The following is a 24318-nucleotide window of genomic DNA, read 5'->3' on the forward strand; positions in this document are numbered from 1 at the left end:
CTGAAAGCCATGGAGCCAGCTGACCATGAAATGAAATCTCTGAAACCATGAGACAAAATAAATCTTTTCTCCTTTAAGATAATTTATCTCTGATATTTGTCACAGCAACAAAATACTGCCTAATACCTTTGAGTAATTACCCTTCAGATTGCAATCCTTTCCCCATTATGCACATATTTATATTATATCTATATTCCCACAATGATACGATCATGTTAGCACATGCTCTTAGAATTCCAAACTTTGCTTCCATGACCACAGATGATTCACAACAAAAACAGGAGTGGGACTCCTTTAAAGTAACAGGCATTATTGTATGAGAATGTCTAGGAGGGCTATGGTGCTGTGAGCTTGAAGACTAGTTTGGCAATCACAAGGCTCCTCAGCTGGGCTTGCTTCAGTGTCATCTTTTCTTCCTATTTCAACATTTAGTAGTTGAAACAGGCATAAGCCAGTTTTTCTGTTCTGACTGCTGAGCCAAACAGACAGGAAATCATTACAGGGAAAACATTTCTAGCAAAGGTCACTTTAATAGAAAATTACATCAATCACCTTAAAGAAAAAAAAATACATTTCAATTGATACCATCCGTCCACGGGATAACATCCATTTTAGTTTCTGACTTGGGTTTTTAAAAGTCTAACTTTTGGAAAAAAAAAAACACATTAAAAATTAACCATGCCTTCAACACCAATTTCAATCTTTTGAAAGGCAAGAGATGGTTGTTAGTTATTTCATGTCAGAAACGAAATGGTTACCTACTTAGAAAAGGAAAAGCTTTTTTTTTTTTTTTTTTTTTAAATGTTCTCTCAATGGAATGTAAGAAAGAGTAAATATTCCTGAGTAAGATCAAGTGTTTACTTCTTAGGCATACTTTCTAACATGATTTAAATTTGGCAGATGTCAATCTTAGAGATAGTGATGATTTTTCTAAGTATGCATTTTAGGTGTATGCCACATGCTTCCTAAAAATGTCTCATTAAATTTGCTTGTATGAAGGAAGGAAGGAAGGAAGGAAGGAAGGAAGGAAGGAAGGAAGGAAGGAAGGAAGGAAGGAAAGGAGGGAGGGAGGGGAAAAGAAAGGGAGTGAGGGAGAGAGGGAGGGAAGAAGTCATGAAGGGGGAAGGGAGAGAGAGAAAGAGGAAAGAAAGAGAAGGACAGGGGAAAGGAAGGAAAGAAGCAAGCAAGGGAGGGAGGAAGGAAGGAGAAATTTATAAAGATCGATATTGACCATAGGTTTATCATGTAAGCAAATATCTGCAAATGTTTTTTTTTTTTTTCTCAAATGATGGGCATAAAGAATCCTTGTGTCTGTGGCTCCCACATTCCTCACATTTACGCGGTCTCTGATCCTTCCTTTCCCTGTACAAGCAACTAAAGTACAAAGTCAAAGTACCACATCTAGGAAAGCACTTCCCTGAACTCTGAAGCAATGTCTATATGCCCTATTGAAGCAATCCTGAAGGTAGAGTCCTCAGACTACCAGCATCATTATATCCAGGAAAACTTCAAGCTTCATCTAAAACCTGTAATGAGTCGAAAATTCTGAAAGTAGAGATGAGTGAGCTGTGTATTCACACACTCTCTGGGTGATTTAGATACATACTAATGTCCAAAGCATTGCCCTATATCCAATAAATCCAGTAAAAAAAGTAGATGTCACCTTCCTCTTCTCTATCCAATAGTCCTGAGCCCCTGCACCTCGCAAAAGTGAAAGGAGTTGACAAAATGTACAGAAATTATGGTTGGAGGTCCTAGGGCTCATCTAAAAGTTCTATTTCAGGAGCCCAAGCTGTTTCTATTCCCTGAGGCCAGGTTCAGGAAGATCATCAGGCAGTGGACATTAGTCATGCCCCTATCAGACCTGAAAGGATTTGGTACATTAATCATTATCATCTGTAGGATATAAATTGAGTTGAGGGTGCTGCTTAACTACAATACTTCATATTACTTCTTCAGAGCCTGGCCTTGCCACATGCAGCAAGAAACAAGTGAGACAAAGCAACTAGCAAAGTGTGTGCTCCATATTCTCACCAGTGTTTATTTTCTTTGCTTCTGGTGTGTTCATATTTCTAGCATCATGAGGAGATCAAAACAATTGGCAATAACTACAATCTCTTAGAATTTAGGAATTAGTAATCTTAACTGGGCAGTTTCTGATAATTTCCCCTTATATGTAAGCATATATGTATTTTTCAATATAAGTCCCATTTCCATTTCATTCCATTCTATTCAGGGAGATCTTTGCATATAAGAGTCTTATATTTCATCTGTTATTAGAAATCTGGCTCAAAATGACTCTTTTTCAATATTTGGTTTAGTTGTCTTTCCTACATCTTTATGCTTTATTTAGCTTACCTAAGTGTTTTTTCTTGTGGCATTTAGTTCAAAAGGCCAGCACACCAACATATAAAAAGTCTTACCAGAATAATAACATATCCACTAAAAGGAAAACTTTTGTTCTAGTAATTCTTTCCATATTAGAAAAAAATATGAAAAATGCTCTTGATAAGTCTCAATGCCAAATATTTACTGTAATACGTGCAGTGGTAGGATTTCTCAAGGGATTTAGAAAAATATGTTTCAGCTTGCCAAGTTGAGCATTATCTTTCCCAAAACTAACTTCTAATTTTAAGTATTTTTACCAGAATTAAGAAGGCAACAAAACATTTGAATTCTAAACAAAGCATAAATTCCATTTTGAGCACCAAAGGAGATGAGAACATTGTCTTCCTCCTCTCTTGTGGTTTGACCTAATACCATTTTTTATTTACTGCTAGGAGGGAAAGGAGTGATTAGACTATGCCTTTTGATCTTGACTTCTTTTCAACTCGCAGACATCTCAAGACTTTGGAAAGTTTATTCCTTTTACAGATTTCTAAACTCAATGCACAAAGATTTAGTCTCATTGTCTTTATGGTGGGAACATTGATACTTAGAGTGGGATATTCATTTTCCAGATTTCTTCAAAGGTTCTAAAGTCCAAATATATACAGCAAAGAAAATAACTAGTGCTTATGAACTTGAACAAATCTCTCTGCATGTGAACACACAACTGAAGAACTCAGCCCATGGGGATCCCAGAAGTACTAGTACTATTCTTTCTCCACCTGGGGACTTATGCATATGGAAACTGTATAGTGTGGCTTCAAGTGAGCTGTTTCCAACATGGAGAAATATGTCAAAAATAATGCATTGTGTCTTTAACAGTTTGTGGAATTCTCTTCTCTTGAAAGAGGTGTATGTAGAACATTCTAGTATACCAGTTGTTAGACTCACAGTCAGAACAACTTGTTGTTTTCTTTTTACCAAGGGAGAATGCTACCAATTTGATCCAAAAGAAAGACTTAACAGATCCCACTGTTCAGTGAGACTTCACATTTATCCCAACATAACTTTGACATATTAAAACGAATCCTCCTTTATGGAAATACCCATGATCTTAGTACAAATTATATGACTTTTCTTTCTTCTACATCCAACCAGTAATGCCTTTGGGGAAACAAGATAGCTTAAGAAAACAACTATCAGCGGAACATTCTTCTATTTACCGTGAATTAGACAAAAGATTGGGGTATCTAAAAGGGAAATTTTGATTTCATAAGTAAACTCAGTGACCTTACCATTCCTGGGAAATAAAAGTGAAAATACAATGTTCCAAAAAGAACACTTTACTTGCCTTAAAATTCTATTGTCAACACACATAGACACACACACAAACACACGTTAAATTATTAAATAATTTTAATTTGGAAAGAGTTCATTATTTGTGTTGAATAGCTCACTCGGTCTTATGTACTAACTCTGAGAATAACATTCAGAAAAGGAAAACTCTCAAAAACAGACTAAATGCTGTCATGTCCCCACTTAGGAAAAACCATAAGTAAGATAATTCTGGTTGCTCAGTAATCCTAAAGTAGTTGTAGAAGATTTTGAGACATTATTCTTTTTCTGTCCTATATTGCTTCCCTTTTCCCCCTTCTATTTTGGCAGCTAGCTAAGCTCTGTTCCATACTGCCTTAGGGTGTATATGTAATAAGTCAGAGGGCTGAAGTGACATTCTAGTGTTCTTAGCTCTTGTATCTATAAGTTTAAGCCCATAGCAAAAGTAATAGGAAGATGGGTTATTGCTTAGGAGTGGACTCAGAGTCAGCAATTCTCTGTTCAAAGTTTTATGTTCCCATTTTTTGTCTACGTGACCTTGAGAAAACTATTTAACTCGGTGTCTCAGATTTCCATCTGCTACTTGGAAATAATGACTATTTATTTTACAAAATTGTCTCGTTATTCATTGAGATACTGCTTATAAAGAGATTAAACCATTTTTAAGACTTTAATGATAATAATTTATATTTACAGAGCACTTACTCTGTGCCAGACACTGTTTTAGGATACACAGATGTATTGAAGACACACAGGAGCCTGTGCTATAGGTATTATGCCATTACAACCCCACCATCATCACTATTGTCTTATGTGGATTAAAAACAAACAAACAATCAAACAACAACAACAACAAAAAAAACACAATGGCACACCACAGTTACTTTGCTGTGGATCCAATGGACAGATGACTTGATTCCACACAGCAGGTTGGGTTCGTGACTGTTCATGACTGTTCCAAGTGTTTCCTTATTCTCCTTGGATCAGATGCTACCTGAAATTCTCATGGTGAATCCTCAGAACACAAGAGGAAAATCCATAATTCAATAGCCCAGTTAAAGTTTCTGCTTGTGTCATGTCACCATTAATACCAACATCAAAGGATAATGAAGTCAACTCAAGCCATTGTAAGGGTGGGGAAGTATAATGTTAATGAGAAAAAGAGAATGAGAAGGTAATGCCCTAACCCAATCTACCATAATAGTTTAACAGAAAAATTGAACATGCAAATAAACATTTATGACATGATACAGTGGAATCACATTTACTGAAAGAGTTAGAATATAAAGCCAGTGAGTCAGAGGAAAATTGTAAGTTAAAAAATTTTCAGAAAACCCCTTGAGAAACCTTGCTGAAGACGAGAGTTTTTCATGAAATCCCGTTCGGTCATGTTCCATTCAGTGTTGGACTAGATTGCTGGATTTCTGGATTGATTGTTTGCTCCTCTAGAATAAGTGTTGAGATCTCACTTCCTGTGAGGGCAATTAAGGAGAACAACTGAGGGAACCAGTCTGAGAGCTCTTGTGCATTCCAAACATTAGTTTTGTGTGGAACTAGATATGACTGGAGACTATGAAATCACCTTCTTTCTTTTATTTCCTGTCTTTTTAATTTTTACTTGGAACTGAATCCAGGGATGCTTTCCCACAAAACTATATGTCCCTCCTCCACCCCCGACTTCATATATATGTGTTTTTAGACAGGGTGTCACTAAGTTGCCCAAGCTGGACTTGAACTTGCAATTCTCTTGCCTCAACCTCTGAAACAGCTGGGATTACAGGCATGCACCACTGCACCTGGCTGAAATCACCTTCTATTTAAAAATTTTCTCTTTCCCCCACCTCCCATTTTATGAACAATTTATTTGAATTTGCATTATTAAGTTTACATTTAATGCAATTGTTAGAGGCATATACTGAAAGAAAAAACAATCAAGAACTGGATTACAAATCTTAGAAAGACAAAAAGCATTTGGACACTCACTGAATGCTGCAATAGTGACATACTAGGCTGATATACACTACATATATTAAGCTGAAACAAAAGAAAAAGGGAAAAGAAGTTGGGATTTGAATAGAGAGATGGGCAAAAGGTGTTGCAGGTGAAAGGTGGAGAGAATAGTTTGATCAAACGCATAGAAGTTAAAAAATTAAACAACTGAGACTAATCTCAATTAATAACAAGCTTAAAGAATAAGAATCAAGAATCCATTACCAGAGGGTTATTTTTACTGAAATATGTAATGTCATTCAGAGCTGATATTTACAATGGTGTTAGCACAGGAATTTGTTTAAATAATCATCAAGCTAAATTCTCTTTAATCTTCAAAATAACAGTTTTAACAACGATTTTGGCTATTATTTGGAAGATAATATCCCACTTAAAAATTCATTGAGTCATTATAAACCCTAACAATAAGCAATTTATCTAAAGCACAAGTGTATTTAGTGAACTGATAACAATTCAATCAATAAATTGGCATTTCACAAAAAAAGCAAATTTAAAATAATCAAGGAAGCAATCGTGGCATTGGGTTTATAAACTGTAGGTTATTTAAAGAAAAGTATAGTTTCTAATTTATAGTCAGACAAACATAAAAGGGCTACTTGTGTGTCACTCAAATTAAGGTATACATATAAAAGCCAATCTCTCTCTCTCTCTCTCTCTCTCTCTCTCTCTCTCTCTCTCTCTCTCTCTCTCTCTTTTTTTGCTTTAGCTAAAAAAGTGAATGTAACTCTGCATTTCCCAAGTCTTTAGGGTAAATAGCTATCCAAAAAGTTAAAAAATTGAATCTCCCAGCAATGGGGGATGTTGAGGCAGGAGGATTACAAGTTTGAGGCCAGCCTCAGCAACTTAATAAGGCCCTAAGTAACTTGAGACAGGGAGACCCTGTCTCAAAATAAAGAACAAAAAGGGCTACTGATGTTGTTCATATTTAAGCTTCCCTGTATAAACACACACACACACACACACAGAGTACTTATATGTGAATAAATACCATAAATAAAATACCACATCAAGTTGTGTAAATAATGTAATAAGTAGCATTTCTGTGTGGTTTTTTTTTCTATGCTTTGTAGGGTCATTTAATAAATTAAACATTCCTAAGTCTCAAACTCCTGAAAGCAAAACTTGGTCATATAATTATCTTTGTACCCATAGTAATTATTAATCAGACCATGTGAAACAGACTTCAATTATAACTAATCAATGTTTACAAAAATCTCAGAATCCATAGGGCATAAATGTGTAAGCAGTGCGTTTAGGAAGCAAGTATTATTTTGATTCATTACCTTTTTATTATCAGGATTCCTGTTTGAAATATCAATCTGTATTTGTGATATTGACACCAAGTCTTTAAAAATCATTTCACCCTAACATGTAGTCAATGTCACTTTATTACATGAATCCAATGCTTTTGCATTTACATATAAATAAAAGGTTTAACACTTACATTAAAAAAAAACTTTATTCAAAAATACATTAAATGATTAGACACGGTCCTAGTTCTTGAAATATAAGGATGAATAATATAAGATGCAGACCATTCTTCAAAAAAGCTGAGATTTGACTCATGACATAGAATAAATAATCATAAGGCAAAGTGAGCTATTCTAATTAATTAAGATAATTTAAAATGCTAAGAGTGGATAAACAACGGTGGCCAGGGAATGTATCATTAAAGAAGTACATATGAGGAAATTTCTTTAAATATAAGCTTTCCATGTTGCCAAGAGGTGGGGAAAGATAGATTCCAGCCTGTCAATGAATCTCACTTTGTATATTTTCTTGGGCAGAATTTCCTCCCTTCTCCAATCCCAGCCACCATATCCATTCTTTTTTGTTTTGTTTTGTTTTACTCACAATATCTCAATAGGGGACTATAAAGTAATATTGTAAAAATTCAATAAATGCACCAGAGGAAAAGCTCACACTTGTGCAAAACTCACCTGCCCTAGTAAGGTTTGGGGAATTTCTACAGGGAATGATTTTTTTCCCTTAGCAATTGGGTGGCTGTTCTCGTAAATTTATATTAAATTAAAACACAATGAAATCATTCAAGACAAGCAAATTTAGTATTATTTGCATGTGCTCCCCTCTTGTTTTGGAGGCTCCTCTGCAGTCTCAGATTGGGGTTAATTACTGATGATTTCTTCCTTTGTATTCATAATTTTTTTCCCTGGCAGTTTCACACTGTTATTATTGGGACTTTCTTTGTCCTGCTTAATTAAATGCTGAAAAGCTTCCAGTTGATTTCGCAGTCTGCTGAGGCAGCTAGATAATTTGCAATCTAAATAAAGTGCTCAGCATTGACTCCACTCTCAAGACCCACTCTGTTGCAGGCAATGTGTATAAAATGATTCCGTTGGTGTTATTTATCTGCAGTGAAAAACAAACAAACATTGGTTTAGAATAAGCTTCACTATCCTTCAAACAGGAGTTGATTCTTAGGTTTTGGCCTTCTATGCTTTCTCTATAATTCATTAAATGCTGAGAACTAATTACCATTGTCACAGTGAGTCACCCATGTTAGAGAAATAGAAAGCCGTGCTCCTTGGGTGGCAGTGATAGACCCAAAGCAGCAGGCAGCAGCATGCATGAAGTCTTTGGGAAAGGATCCACGTCATCAAGGAAAATGGCTTTCTTTGCAACATGCAAAAACTCTCAGTTTGTGCACAAGAATCCATGTTCTGAGAAAGCAGCTTAACATACAGTAACATGTTTCTTTAAAGTCGGCTAAAGAGAGGCATTTCTCAAAGCAAGAAAAATGGAGATGTTGGGTACCTTTGGTGGGAGTTTATGCAACAAATAGCAGTTACATGTTCCCATATGCATTTAACGTCCCATATGCATTTAATGTTAATGTCCAGGCATAAAATTATTTGAAACATGAAAACCAATCTCTATAGCATCCAGAACTATAAAATATACACATAAGTACTGTGGCTTTGGGCCTCTTAGGGATCTTTAAAGGACTGCTTAAGACTAATTAAAATAATAAAATGAAGCCCATAATTTCCATTTCTATTCAGAAGGGGCAAGTGGGAATAATCAGAACTATATTTTCCTACAAACACTTTCTACAGATTAACACAACCCTGCTTCCTCTCCACAAATGCTTTAAATCTAGGCCCTTTCTTTTGAAGGGGAGAGGGTTTCTCTAATGCAGCAAATGCAGCTGCTTTCTGACTGAAATATATGCAGGAAGTAAAAAGGAGCCTGGCTGTTGGGCTGCAGTGGAAGTCATCAGTCCTTCCAATGCCAACATTGTTACCTCCAAAGATATTTAATATCATCATTCCAGGGTCCTTGATAAGTCATGTAGTACTTCCTTCAGCCCCTATGTAAAGTTAAAACTAAGTTACCACATATCACCTATTAAGTATTCATTGAGTACTTTCTCTGATTGCAGGCACTCTGAGCACAATGAGAGATAAGGAAATTAGTAACTTATTTCCTGCCTTCGAACAGGTTATAACTGAGTTACAGAGTGGAACTACAATGAGAGTAATGGCAAAGATGAAAACAACCCTATTTGATTTAAATTGTATATTTCATAGATTAACATATGTCTGTAACAACTGAATAATAGTGGTCACTGAACCCTAGAGCTACCAAGGAAGGGAAGTATCTTATGATCTAAAGTGTGATATGCATAACAGCAACATCAGCCTCACCTGGAAGATTGTTCACAGTACTGACTTTTAGCCTAAGTCCTAGAGCTATCACATCAGAAATCAGAGTTTTAACAAGATCCAGGTCACTTATAGGCCCAGTAAAGTTGAGAAATACTGGATCAAACTGCAACATTCAGGAGGGCAGGGATCCTAGCTATATTCCTCATGGAGAGCCCTAGTAACCAGTCTCATAGCACTTATAAGTGATCAATAAATATCTGTTGAAGAAAACACACATTTCATTGCTAAACACATAGAACAGAGAGGAAATCCAGGGTACACTTCAAGGTGAAAAGGATATCCATGCTTTTAAAGTATCCAAAGAATCCCCACACAAGTCATGAAAATAAATAAATCTAATCAGAAGAGCTCTCATGTGGTTTGAGAACATAAGCTATTAATAGGAAAAGATATTTAAAATGTCATTTAAAGAAAGCCCACCTTTATTCATTACTCTCTACTAAATAACTAAAATTATCTATACTTTGAATAAATTACATTGTGGTATGCATGTATAAAATAGAAAAAAATACACATTTATGACTTGAAAAGATAAATTAGACTTTTGAAATATATAATTTTATCTAATTATTCTTTCTTAATAATATTCATTGAAAATTCTTTTTATATTAAACTCTCAAAAGAATATTAAAAAAATCTTTACATCCCTTATAATGCCTAAATGTTGATTAAATGAAAAGTTAGAACTTCATAATATAAGGAATGTAACCAAATAACTTTAATAAAATGTCTGTCTAATTTCTATTATCAGGATCTTGGTAATTGGAAATAACATTGTAATTTTTTAAATGGTGAAAATTTCAACACAAAAATCAATAGAATACACAAAAACACTATGTAAAACATCCCTTTAGACTCTCAATTGTGTTCTGAGCCAGGAAGATGTTCAGCTAGACCAATGTTTCTTATCCACGACCACTGTATAGTTCACGAAAATGGCAATGGTCAGGCCCCACCTGGCTCTTTTAAATCAGAATTTCTGGGTATGATACTTTTCTTTTAGGTAAAGGAAATGAGATATGTTGTGTCATCCTTTTACAGATTTTTTAAATTATTGAGCATGTCATATTTTGGGAACAGTATTTGTATTGTGCAGTAACATTACTGTTACAAGTTACACAAGTACTCTGATCAGATATAAATAAAAGACCCATTATGATAAAATTCTTAATCCATCTATACTTGATTTTAGTTTACTATTTGAGAAAGTCAGAAAGAATATAGGTCTTTAGATCATCATTAAACTACAACTCTGAGCCTTGCCTCATATTTTGAACTTTGGATTGCAGATACAGAGTTGAGGAAGGTAGATGTTAAGAGCAAAGACAAACTAGAGCAAACTGGTTAGAACTCGATAGGAAAACTGAGAGTGGGTCTGGGCTCCTGTGGAAGTTAAAAGTAAATTAATGTGGTGACTTTCCTTGCATTACCTCTAAACTTTGATTAAAATATAAAGGTTAAAATCTGGATTCCTATATGCTGTGGCAAATAAGAGTCTGCCTCATGCTTAAGGAGAAACAGGTGAAGGGCAAACTTACCTCCTCAAGCTCAATGTGGATTAATTTATAACTGGCAATGCCCAAGAAACTCTTAGAGCCAGCCAGAAAATATTGTACAGGCACTGATTCCAAACAAAGGGGAGTTAGTACCATGATAATCTGGATTATATGTGTATTTTGGGAGCAGAACTATATATTAGACTCAAGAGACAGCCTAACTGGGTTCTTCTACTTATTAGTTATGTGAACCTTTATCAGTCATTTAACCTCTCTGCTATGGTCTAGGTATTTGTCCTCTCCCAAACTCATGTTGAAACTTAATCTCCAAAGTCACATGTTAATAATAGCTGGAGGTAGGCCTTTCAAAGTAAATTAAGAGTTGAGAATGGGGCTTCAGAAGAAGAGGAAAAAGGGACCCAAGTTATCAAGGATCCTCCATATCATCACATGATGTGTTGCTGTACCTTAGGACTCTGCAGAGGGCAGCATTCATCAGATGTAAACTCTTAACCTTGAGCTTCAGCCTCCAAAAACTGTAAGAACTAGATTCATTTTCCTCATCAGTTACCCCGTCTCAGTTGTCCTGTAATAGCAACAGAAAATTGACTTAAGATATCCCCTCTGCCTTGATTTCCTCATCTTTAAAAGAAGAATATTTTATAGAAAGGATATAAGTACTAACTAAAATGAGAATATTCAGGGCATGAAATTGTGCCTGGAACATAGTAAGTACTGTATAACCATTTTATTACTAACATTACTGTTGTTGTACTTGTGTAACTCCTCGCTTAAAAGAGGCAGAGATATGTGTACATTGGAGAAAGAGGCTAATGGAGTCTATAAACTGTTTCTACATCTGCAGAATATAAGTAGCAATTTGCAAATTTTGTGCTCAAGATATTTTACATGTGAAAAACATAAATACACCTGTAGCTTATTGATGAAAATACACATAATTTCTCTACCTAAAATTCTCAATGTTTATTTACAGCAAATAGAGTAAAATGAATGGGGTAAAATATGATGAGCTCAATAAAATTATATGTAGGAGAAGATTTTCAATATTACTTGATTTAGTTTATAATTTTAATACCTGATACTGTGAAGAATATTCATCATTATATTAGCCGGGCATGTTGGCTCATGCCTGAACTCCAGGGGATTGGGAGACTGAGGCAGGAGGATCATGAGTTCAAAGTCAGACTCAGCAACTTAGCAAGGCCCTAAGCAACTCAGTGAGATCCTGTCTCTAAATAAAATATAAAAAAGGGGCTGAATATGTGGCTCATTGGCAAAGAGCCCCTAGGTTCAATTACCAGAACCCTCACAAAGAAAACAAATATTAATTGTTACTACTTGATTATTTTTTAAAGCACTAATAGTCACATGTTAGGCAGAGACCAAGTTCAAACGTGTTTAATAAGGAAGTCAATGGGCATAATAAATTGTGATACAAGTTCTGGAGGTTGCCTGTTGGACCCCATTAGGCAAGCAACCATGTCATCACCCAGCTCTCACTTTTACCCCTAGCTCCTCGGCCCTGCCCATCTACTCCTCCTAAGAATGTCAACTTTTGTAAATTAAGTGTCTGCCACAAATGAAAGAGGCTTTGGAAGAAAATTTAAACTTCCAAAATGAGTACAAATTTACGTGATCCATTAAAAACAGGAATTAGAGAAGGAAGATGAGATGCCCTTATTTCTCCTTCAGAATACTACTTCTTTTTTGACCCTGAACAAGCCCTTCTCTCATCGAGTCTCATAATCTTTGAATGGTCACACCTGAGCTGTCTGCCTGCTTCAACCTTCTCTCTTCCTCTCTTACAGTTACTCCCCTGCCAGGCCAGATCCTCCTAACTTTAAGCCTGCCAGTGAACCTTAGCAGATGCTTTCCTCAGTAATTTCCCACATTCTCAGTTAACTTCTATTTTAAAACTTGTCTTAACACTAAACCTGGCTGTCTGGCCTTTGCCTCCCAACCCCCAGAGAAAATCCATGTCTTTTATTAGCCACTAAGTTAGTTTTCGTTACTATTGAATATATATTGCTTGGGACATATCTATGAACTTTCTAGGACATGATCTAGAAATTGAGAAATAAAGGCGAAATTCTAGTTGGTCTTGCTTTTGAGGATCTCACATTTAATCCAGGAAACATCATCAATGCAGTCACTAAAGTAGTGTAAGCACAATAAAAGAAAGCATGCAAAGTACCTGGGAACATGGAGGTAACAGATGGGGGAAACTTTGCAAGATACGGCTTTTTGAGATGAGTCTGAAAGGACTGGATCACTCCAATCAGCAGAAAAAGTCTGGAATGTAGAGTTGGGTTAGGAAACAGAGTTTAGGCAAAGGAAATTGTATTTAGAAAGCCTAAATGACTACTGATGTCACTTTTTCCTTTTCATTTTTTTACCCCCAGTACTGGGGAATGAACCTAGGAACACTGTAGCATTGAGCTAAATCCCAGCCTTGTTTGTTTATTTATTTATTATTTATTTTACTTTGAGGCAGAGTCTCACTACGTTGGCCAGGCTGGCTTTGAACTTGCTATATTTCTGCCTCAGTCTCCCAGGTAGCTGTGATTACAGGCATGTACCACACTCCCAGCTTCACGTTCATCTGCATTCATTATCTGTCTTCTTTAAATTTCTATTTCTCACATATCCTAGCACAATTTTAAAACATTAATACCTAATTCTGGCCCATATTCTTTCACTTTTTAATCCATCAAAATAAAATATCCAATCCAAGCATAACCCCTAAAATGAATAATTTCATAAAGTATATTTGAATGCTTAGACATTGAGAAATGAAAAGAATGCAGAAAATATTCCAGATGGGTAAAGTACTTAAATACAACAAAGGGAATGCTAAAAGTATAGACATAAAGGTTAATGTGGAAATAGTTTCATAATCTTTGAATGGGAATAGCCTAAATATGACATCAATGCCTAAAATTTTAAAAGAAGTTTAACTTCATTTAATTAAATAAAAATTAGACAAACATTTTTGGCAAAAGATGTCATAAACCAAGATAAAAATGACAGTGTAAAGTGACTCATGAAATTCACTCTCCATCCTTATTAAATTCCCTATCTCTGTGAATGAGTGGTAGCCTTCCAGGAACCCCAAGAATTACTGAAATTGACTAAAATTATAGCTCAGTCAGTAGAAAGTCTGCAAGCAATGTAATGAAGACAGAATGACATCAGGATTTTCTTTTCCTTGCTATTCTCTGTGTGGTCACCCAGAAATTGCTGTATTACTAGGTCAATATTCATTTTTCTTCTCAGGTTGTAAAAATCTCTGCTTCCCCTTGTCCCTTAGCTCCAGAGATAGTCAACCTCGGGAGCTACTGCAGGATCTCCTGTGGTTCCTCTAATCCCTATCTTCTAAATCAAGGTATCGGCTTTATAATTGGATTGCTTCCTCAAATTATTCTAATTTGTGCTATTTGTTTTCTACAGGGCCCCTGACAGGTACACTAGGAAAGAAATTAAAATGTCTACAATACACAAAGGTTAATGTTTAGAATATATATCATAAGGAAAAAATAATTGTGAATTTAATAGTAGTTGCTATTTGTTGATTGCTTTTGCTTTGCCGGTGACCTTTCACAATTTTCTAAGAACTAACCCTTTAGTACTTAAAATTATCCTATAATGATTCCCATTTTGCAAATAAGTAAATCAAAACTCAGCATCACATGATCAGTATTAGGACTGTTGGTGTCAAAATCTCACCAGACTACAAAGTCAGTCTTCACTATGGTGCTATAGTCAGAAGAGTAAAGAGGTTGATTTGAACAACACCCACAATAGCCTGCACTTATATCACATTTTCTGTCTGTCTAGAGCTTTTCTAAGCATTTTATTTATATTAAGTCATCTAATCCTCAGGAAAGCCTTATAAGGTAGAAGGGCAAAGTAATATAATCGTGGTCATAGTTCTAGCAAGTAGTTTTCAAATCTAGATACACTGTAAGTTTTATGGCTATTCTTACTAACAATAACAGGAATAGAAAATTTAATTAAAAACATATAAATAGATGTCTAATAAATTAGAGAATAAAATAATTGAGAGTAGTATTGATATACCTGTTTTTACCTGAAGTACTTGCCAAATTTTCAAGATTTAAAAAAAAATGAGAATGAGGGGAACTGGGCATTGTTCATACACTATTGGTGGAAATGTAAGATGGAAGGATATTTCTTTAAGTGTTCATTATTAGAAAATCCATGAAATGAATTAAGGGATCATGAGGATAACCAAAATTAAATTCCATAAATACATTCATTAATTGGGAGATGACTTGGAATTGTTATTTTTCCTGTTTTTAACAAAACTTATAAGCAGCACATAATATGATTCCGTCTACATAAATCTGCATGTACTGCAGAGAATGTCTAGAAGATGTCCACTAAAATGCTAACACTGATTTCTCCTGTGTAAAAACTGTGTTGATCTTTATGATACATATGTGAGTTGAAAATACCCCTCAAGGATTTTTAGGCTGAATGTTAGTTCCTGTAGGTCCTTTGATCCTGGTGCCTGTATGGAGCACAGGGCTTGCCAGGATACATGATAACCTGACTTTGGGTTGTGTTATACTTTAACTTGAATATTTTTAATCACAAAGGAAATTATGATTTTTATTTTGGAAAAAAATAACAGTATACCTCCTTACAAATGTTCCATACCCTTCCCACAATTCACTTTGCAGTTTACCTATCTGATTCTAATCTGCAGTAATAAATACTGCTATTGACTTTTCCTCTTTTGTCCAATTTGAACAACCTGATTGATTGCCTAAACTATTTTCACCAATACTCTTAATTCTGTTTTTATGCAGGAAGCTCTCAGGAATTCTCTAGCTTTTGATCAATTTCAATTCCTCTGATTCTATCCTACACCCAGCATAAGGAGTTCTTTTGGAGATTGTCATACAACTTTGTGGATGGTTTTCAAACTCAGTGAGTCTCAACCCAAACTACATTAAACTCTTTGACTTCTGTCAATCAGATCTGTCTTCTATTTACTTCATAGAAGAATTCCAAGCTTTCCCCAACCTTTACAAGCATTCCTCTTCATATTCAACTCAATCTTTTATAGAAGGTTTACTCGCCACCTATTTAATCTAGGAAATTTAAAGCATCAATGTATCGACCACTCATCCGTATTGTGTTAGTGGTTGTTATTATTTTCTGAGGTTTATTAGTCACTTGTATTCACAGCCCATGTTGTAGAACATTGCATGCCCCTCAGTAGGGTGCTGACCTTGGAAACACAATGCACATAACAGGAGCTGTGGGAGATGAGGTTTATCACACCAACAAGTTGAAGTGACGCCTAATTTCTGCAGAGGATGCAATTCGCTTGTTTAAAAAGTTCCATGGGCTGACAAGGAACTGAACATCATTGCTCAGCGCTAAGAAGACACTACAGTTGTTTGTTACAAAAAGGAATGTAGTTTGGCCAAGGAACAATATCTGTAGAAATATAATAGGGTAACGGAGGACTTGTGGTTAGGTCCAAGATCCTCCCAGTTTTAAATGTCAAGGTAGCACATATTGTTAGAAGGCCTTATACAATTGTATCATTCGTTATTTATCTGCTATGGACATTTAACTGGGTGCTCTGTATTCTATTTGGCAATATTATTTCCAGGGGTTGCTTCACATGAATGTTCTTTAACCTCAGTTTTCCTTGGGGAGAGTTGGCCACTTGCAAGGCTCTGCCTCTAGTGCCATCTATGAGAATCTTCTGTGGCCCTGGTTTCTCCGACTGCTCACCATGCTTTCTCTGCATGTGTGTCTTGCCCACACTCCTTTCAGGGACAGAGTGTTCTGAGGTCGGTGGCAAGATGCATTCCATACTGATGTCTCATTCGTTGCATGGACTTACAGAATTAGGAAGCCTATGATTATTTTCCAAACAACATTCAAGAACACAGCTGCTCCTGCTTTCGTTCCTAACTTTTTTTATTCCCAGAACTTGAAGCTGGTCCTTCAGGCTAACCAGTGCTGAGGGCATGGATGGCCCTTTAATTACTTGTTCTTCCTCCAGTTTTTCTTGCACAAAAGTATAAGCATATGTCTTCTTCCAGTCCCGAAACATGAAATTGCCACACAAGACATCCTTGGGGAACATTTCTACCTCTCCTCTGCGTAACCCAAGATTCCTGTAACATGGTCAAGATTCCCTGTAACATGATTCCCTCATGTGAGGTAAAGAGCTACTCCCAGGTAGCCAGAGAACCTTTACTTGGCTCTATGGGAGGTTGTAGAGTATCAGTTCTTGTGTTCTCAGCCACTTGTCTCAGGGTGTTGTTAAGGTTTTTGGCATAGTAGGAAAAATTGTTCCAAATCTTGAAAGGAGAAATACTTGGTGGAAATACACTCTGATAACACTGAAGGGATAAGTCTTCAGTGTTTTTTTTTTTATTTGCTTGTTTGCTTCTGATATAACTGGCAGAAACCAATCACTGAGAGGACTTAAGATTTTTCAGGGGATGAGTTAGTGAAGCAGGACTCTGAGAGATGAGAGGAAGGATTCTTCAGGAAGGACATAGTCATTGTACAAGTCACCTACCTTTAAGAGACTGTGTGTGCTTGGAAACTAGCACATTGGGAATATATATCAGATACTTACTGAGGACCTACTATGTGTCAGCAATCCATGAGTGCAAGACAGTTTGCTTCCTGAAGTTTTCAGTGTATCCTAATTAGTCTTAACATTGAAGGGAGTTGGATTTCTGTAACTGGCCACAGAACTTGGTGCTTCTCATAATAATTTATATGGAAACTTATAAAGTGAGAGTTTTAAGTGACCATATCATATGCTTGCTTAAAACTCTACACTGGTTCACTATCTTCCAGACAGAGACAAAATCCATAACCACATCTGTTAAGTCCTGCTTTTCCAGTCTCCCATTTTCCTCCTTGTTCTCTGCATGCTCTAAAGTGAATTTTGTTATCTTGATTTTTCCAGCCATAATAATTGTGGGTTTTGAGGAAAACCTCCTCATCACATCCTCTTCTGCCTCCTTTGGGACTTTGCTCTCTCTCCCCTATATCTTCAAGATCATTCTCTCTCTCTTATTTCTTGTCCCTCAAATCTCTCTCAACATGATGCCACATGCATGCAAAGTATCTCCCTTGCTGAAACTCCTTCTCTTCTTTCTCAGCTGAGCTTCTTGAAAAGGCGTTATACTCTTTTTTCCTTATCTGACCTTCCATTCACTTTGCTAGGCACTATACTCTCCTTTCTCTGTGCCCCCCCCCCTTTAAAACTGTGTGGACAAAGTAATGAGAGGCCAGACCATCAAGTTTGATAAATCCAATGGACACTTGTTGTACTTCCAATTTTACTGGATGCCTACTGCTTTTGATCTAGTTCTGCTGAGATTTCTTCTTGAAAATTTACCATTTTTGTGACTTCTGTGACGTTTATTGTCTTCTACATTTCAACTAGACTACAGTACTCTTTAAGACTATTTAATGCATTTCCCACTGTCTTTCAGTCTCCTATTCATGCTTCCCAAGTTTCACTTTGCTATGTTTTGGATATGGTTCAAATCTGTTTCCCAGAGTTCATGTGTTGGAAGATTAGTTCCCAGTGGGGCAATGTTGAGAGGTTGCGGTAGAAATATTAAGAGATGGAAGCTACTAGAATATTAAACTGTATTCAATTCATAAAATGAAAATATAGAGAGTTACTGGGTAATGGGGTCATTGGGAGCATCACCCTCATAAGGGCTTAACTAGGTGTAAGGGGAATATACCAGAGATAACACAAAATCCATACTCATGAAGTTTGCTTTCTAGTTTGTATCTGTGTGTGGTAAGAGACAGAGAAATAGATATTCTGTAACAAAATAAACAATGGATAACAACAAGTTGTGTTTTCTGCTAAGCAGTGGATTAAATCAAGCTGATGTGATGGTGACTGGGAGTCAGGGAATGCTTCATGAAAAAGGTAAAATTTGTGGTAGTTCTAAAGGACAGAAGTCAGTCATGGCAAGTTGCTGGAAAGAATAGTTGCAGCAGAAAAACTGCACATATTATGTTAATGAACTTAGCACATTTGAAGACAATGGATATGTAAGTTGGTTTGAGAGTCTAGAAGACAAGAGGAAAAAGGTACAGTTAGAAAATGTTCCAAGTCAGTAGAGGCTTTAAAACCACTGAGGAAGGTTTAGTGGGAAATCAGAAGGAGATGTGGTAGAATTTATGTCTTTGGAAGGTCACTGAGTTTTAGGAAAACATTGAAACCAAGGATGAGTGGCACCAAGAACATTTAGGTGGCTTTTGTCCTGAACTGGATGGGTATAGTACTGGTCTTCTGGATCACTGAGAGTAGTTGTGGTAGAGATGGAGGCGGTGCCCATTTTGTGCACATTTGAAGGCAGTGGCAGAAGTTGTTGGTTACTTGAGAATAAAGAGCAACAGGGAAGAATCAAAAGAATGAATGTGTGGCTGGTGATAAAATTCATTAAGATGAGGAATGCATGAGTAGTGGTGATGGTGGGAAAAGACTTTGTTTTGGTAATGTTTGAGTTTATTATTCACATGCCTATGAAGGTGTCAAAAAATGGAAAATATGGGTTAGGAACTCAAGGAAAAACATAACGCAGATGACATGAATTTAGAAGTTACTGCCCATGATTGTATTTAAATCTGGAGAACAAGAGATGGTCTACTAGAGCAATGATGTTGACATAAAGGGAGGTGAGGTTGAAGCACTGGCTCACTCCAAGATTTAGTACCAAAAGAGGAAGAAGAGCAGGCAAAGGAGATTGGGAAGAGAAACAACCAGAGAAATTTAGCATTTTCAGGACTTAGAGAAAAATGTGAGATGTCATGTATGACTTACACAGGAATAGCCTCAATGAACTGGTAAGGGGGGGGGGTGACCCTATTACAAAAAGTGAAGGGACTCAGAGAGAGCAAAGGGAATCAGCAACTACATGCTGCTTCCAAGAAATTGTGCAATCAGAGGTAGAAGAGAAAAATGAATTGATAAGTAAGAAAGGCGATGAGGTCAAAGAGAATTTGTGCTTTTGTTGCTTATAGTCTCTTGTCTTTGTTTTTAAGATGAAGAAATCACTTCGTATTTGTCAATTGATTTTTGTAAGGCATCACTTTCAATTCCATCCTTTGAGACTGGATAAAAGAAACATTTGTATACCCTTTGTTCCCTCATTCATCTCTCACCAAACATTATAAACTACCCCATAATAATTATAATAATTGTGTTATAATTTGCCCCATAGCAGCTTGAATGTGTGTATATGCACATGTACATTTTTTTTTAACTGAATCTCAATTATCTACTGAAGCAGTTGTCTGTACCCCACGAGTCTGGGACAGTTCAGGACAGGACCTTGTATAATTCATTTTTGTTGTTCTGAACAATGGCTGGTATCTTAGAGGCACTGAGCTACCTGGCTATTAATCTGAGCAGTAGCCCACTGTACAGATCTGATGCTTAGTAACATTTATACATTATGAATATCCTTTCAAAAATGGAATTGTTTTAGATGGGCAATTTATTAGGGATTATAAGTAATCTAGAGATGGTTTAAAATATACATAATTATAAAAAATACTGAATAATCATATAAATGACTTGAGAGTCTATAAATCTGCCTTTGCATGGGGGCCCTGAAACCATCCCCCAGGGACACAGGGAACACTGTATAGGGCATATTGCTTGAAATGTGGTATTTAATGCTCTCAATCACAGTTGATTGGACAATTACTTGAGCAAGAGACAAAGAGAGAAGCTCATTTTTGAGCTTCTTTCTAGATTTACTGGAGACATAGTTTTTAGAATTCTCATGCTTCAAAAACTTTTCAAGTAATGCTTATTAACATTAATGATGGAAAGTATTCACTTAGTAATTATATGTTTGGGATCTAGAATAATGTACCTGAGTAAAATATCAGCATTGTCATTTACTGTATGACCCATAGTTTCATTACCTAAACTAACTGAACCTTTCTTTAGCTCTTACACAAAGATAAGAACACTGGCTTTTCACAGGGCCATAAGAAGAATGAATTGAAACAAAGAATGTAGAGGGTATGGCACATTGCAAAAACTCAGTAATGCTAGCTGTTATTACTCTAGTCTTTATTTTTTAAATAGCACTTTGTAGACAGTCATCCATGTACTACAGGCATTTAATACATGTTTAATAACTGCATGATTAAATAATTTTTGTTCTAAAGAACTTCCTAATCAAAATGTAAAGTGGCACCATAGGATCAAAAAAATTGATTCCTTATATATTAATAGTCCATTCATTTTAAAAAATGTTATCTGGAATTTGATTTTATAGCAGTTTCAAGGAAAGTTAAATGCCTGATGAAAATTTTCGATGTTCCAGAATTATTCCATCATTTCATATATAGAAAGCCTACTGGATGCTGAGAAATCTTCTAGAAACTAGAAAAACAGCAGTTTTTAAAAAGTAGACCAAAGAAAACAACAATCACCACCTTGTTTCCTGGAACTAACCAGCGAATGTATTTGCTAGGGATAGGTAGATAACAGGCAGATGATAAATATACATATATAACATCACATAGTGTATCAGAACTTCGAAGTTTACAGAAGCATGGATTTATCAACTCCCAGTGTCCATGGGTCAGGATTCTGGATACAGTCTACTTGGTTCCTTTGCAAGGCTATGATCAAAGCAGTGGTCAGGCTGCGTTCCTTTCTGGGGCTTGCGTTCTTGTCTCAAATCCATAATTTGGCATGGAATAAATTTGCTTGAAATTGTAGATCAGAGTTTCCCATGTTTTTCTGCTGGCCCTCAGCCAGAGCCACTAGAAGTCCCCACAACTCCTTAATGTACGGTCTCAGCCTCTCACAAACTGGCAGCTTCCTTCCCCAGGGCCATCAGCAACAGCTCTTGCTCCAGGCCCTACGAGGGTGTCTTCTCTACATAACCCAGTCAGGGAGAAACTGTCCTTGCACCTTTGTCATATTCTGTTATCCAGAACAAAACAGGTTCTGCATGGTCTCTAGAGTGGGCATTTAGACATGGACATGACTCATTGAGAATCTCAAAGTTTTGCATACTTTGAACACATGGTAGGTCAGGTGATGATAAGTATCATGAAAAAAATAAAATAAGTAGAGAGATAGGTGTGCTGGGGGACAAGAGACGGGTATTGCACTGTGACTGAGAGTGGGCAGGGGAAGAAAAGTTCTTACTTTGGTCATAACAGGTTCAAATATAAATGTTGTAGCAATTAAAGGATATATAGAACTGATTAAATACCAGAGAATTTGGTTAAATTGAATTAAAATAGTCACAAAATTCTATGACAGTCTTCTCCATCTAAGCAAACCTGAGCAGAAAGGAAGCAACTCTCATAATAAAACCAACATCTTAGAAATCAGCCTCACACCAAAGGAGAGGAGTACAAATGAGCACTTTTCTCCTCAGGGATTTCCATTCATCAGTTAAGAATGTGGCTTTCTTCTTTTATTACTTGTAATTCATCTCGGGAAGATCTTTATTCTCAGGAGGAAACTTGCTTCCCTCATTCCCACTCACTGTGGGGCTGGGTCCCCATCAAGCAGTTATTTTTAGTCAACAATTTATACTCCTCATTTGTTTCCTAAATATTACCATTGGTTAAGCCACCATTCTTTACAAACTCCATTTATATCGCAATCAAATTAGAATCTCAAAACTCATTAGTGTTAAAAGAGTGAACTTGTCTTCATAATAAGTTTTCTTTCTGGCTGAGACAGAGCCCAGAGGCAACAAGGAATGTCTGAGTCCCACTTCTCTGCTGTATGCTGTTATCATAATAAATGGCCAAAAGAATAGCAATACACATGGACAGTCTCTCCCAGCTACGCTGAAGACACTAGTGTCTTTGAAGGATCAGTGACTACTCTTTCAATTCCTGGTTTTCCTGTTCTTGAGAAATACAGTCTTTGTGATCTCAGTAGGAAGATTTTCCTGGAGATTCCAAGGATACAGATAAAACAAAGTTATTTCTTTTCCAATTATTAATACTACTCAGTGGCTTGGTAAAAAAATGAAGATAGTGCTGGATTAGATAGGAATTTGGTTGTATTTTCAACTTTTAATTATTTATTGTCTTTTTGCATTATATCATAAAACTTGAAATTAAGAGGATGTTATTTTGTAGAATTTCTGGGGTAGTTTAGTATCTCTTTTTTCCATTTAGTAAGCAGGCCCAATGCAGAACTTTTCATCTTCTGAAGTATTCTGGATGTTTTATGACTACTATCTGCTTAAGCATGAATTTCTTTTGTGTCTTATGTTTCTGTTCAAAGTCTATGGAAAATCTTTAAAAAAAAAGGAAAAAGAAGGTTTATTGTTTTGTTAGCAAAGGAGAAACAGAGGGGACTCCTGTCCCAAAGGCTGTGATTCTCTATGTAAAATCTTTATATAGACATATTTACTGTCATTAAGCATACCATTTTGAGTTACTTGCCAGCACGCATTCACACGTACACAAATACACATACACGTACACACATACACACACACACACACACACACACACACACACACACACACATACCTCTAATAAAGGTACTATTTGAGAATTACTATGTTACCCAGTTTTAGAAGAAAACCAAGAAAGTCTTTCGAGATACTTATTAATGATCAAACTGCTTATAACATATAAACAAGCAAGTATTTTGGACATAATCCTCAGTTTTTTGCTTTTTAGTGGATCATGTATTGATATTGTACTGTTATGGGTTGGATGTGAGGTGGCCACACAAAACTCCAGCGCTAATGCAGAAATATGAAGAGGTATAAAGATTAAATTATGAGATTACAATCTAAACTGTCCATCTAGTTTGAATGGACTAACTGGGTGGTAACTGTGGGGCATGACTAGATAAGATAGACCACTGATGGCATGCCCTGGAAGGGTTAATTTTCCCTATGTCATCTTTCCTTTTCTTTCTCTTCTTCCTAGATGCTATGAGGTGAAGAGCTTTCATTTTCTGTCTCCTTTCTTTCATGGTGTTCTGCCTCACCTCATGCCCAAAGTAATGGGGTCACCCCATCATGGACTGAACCTCTGAAACCTTAAGTCCAAATAAACTTTTCCCCCACTAAGTTTTTCTTAGGTATTTTGGTCACAGTGACAAAAAAACTAACACATGTACCACTGTGGTTAGACTTACAAAATAATTGTATCAGACATTTCTATTCAGCATGCAAAAATTAGACCTGTGAAGGCCTTTGCAAGCAAAATTTTGTTCAGATCATTAATTCTGTCTCAAACAGGGAAGTCAGTAAAAATGTTCCAAGCAAAGGTTATGTAGATGGTCCTTCAGTCTATTTCTGTCTCTCTTCATTTTTGTTCTCTTTTTTTCCTAAACCTCATCAACTATGTTACAATGTCATCTTCAACCTCTGTTCTTATTCCATAAATTATGT

At 36.2% G+C, this 24318-nt stretch overlaps 1 long non-coding RNA gene across 1 annotated transcript; it reads right to left on the reverse strand.

The window, feature by feature from the left end:
- Positions 1-7039: 7039 nt before the first annotated feature.
- Positions 7040-13171, reverse strand: LOC120890938 (uncharacterized). Its single transcript, XR_005735413.2, has 3 exons — positions 13074-13171; positions 11326-11444; positions 7040-8043 (listed from the first exon to the last, which is right to left on the reverse strand). It is a non-coding gene; the product is annotated as an uncharacterized LOC120890938 (long non-coding RNA).
- Between the last annotated feature and the right edge of the window lie 11147 nt (positions 13172-24318).

The sequence above is a fragment of the Ictidomys tridecemlineatus genome, chromosome 11, assembly GCF_052094955.1.
Source record: "Ictidomys tridecemlineatus isolate mIctTri1 chromosome 11, mIctTri1.hap1, whole genome shotgun sequence".
Taxonomy (NCBI): domain Eukaryota; kingdom Metazoa; phylum Chordata; class Mammalia; order Rodentia; family Sciuridae; genus Ictidomys; species Ictidomys tridecemlineatus.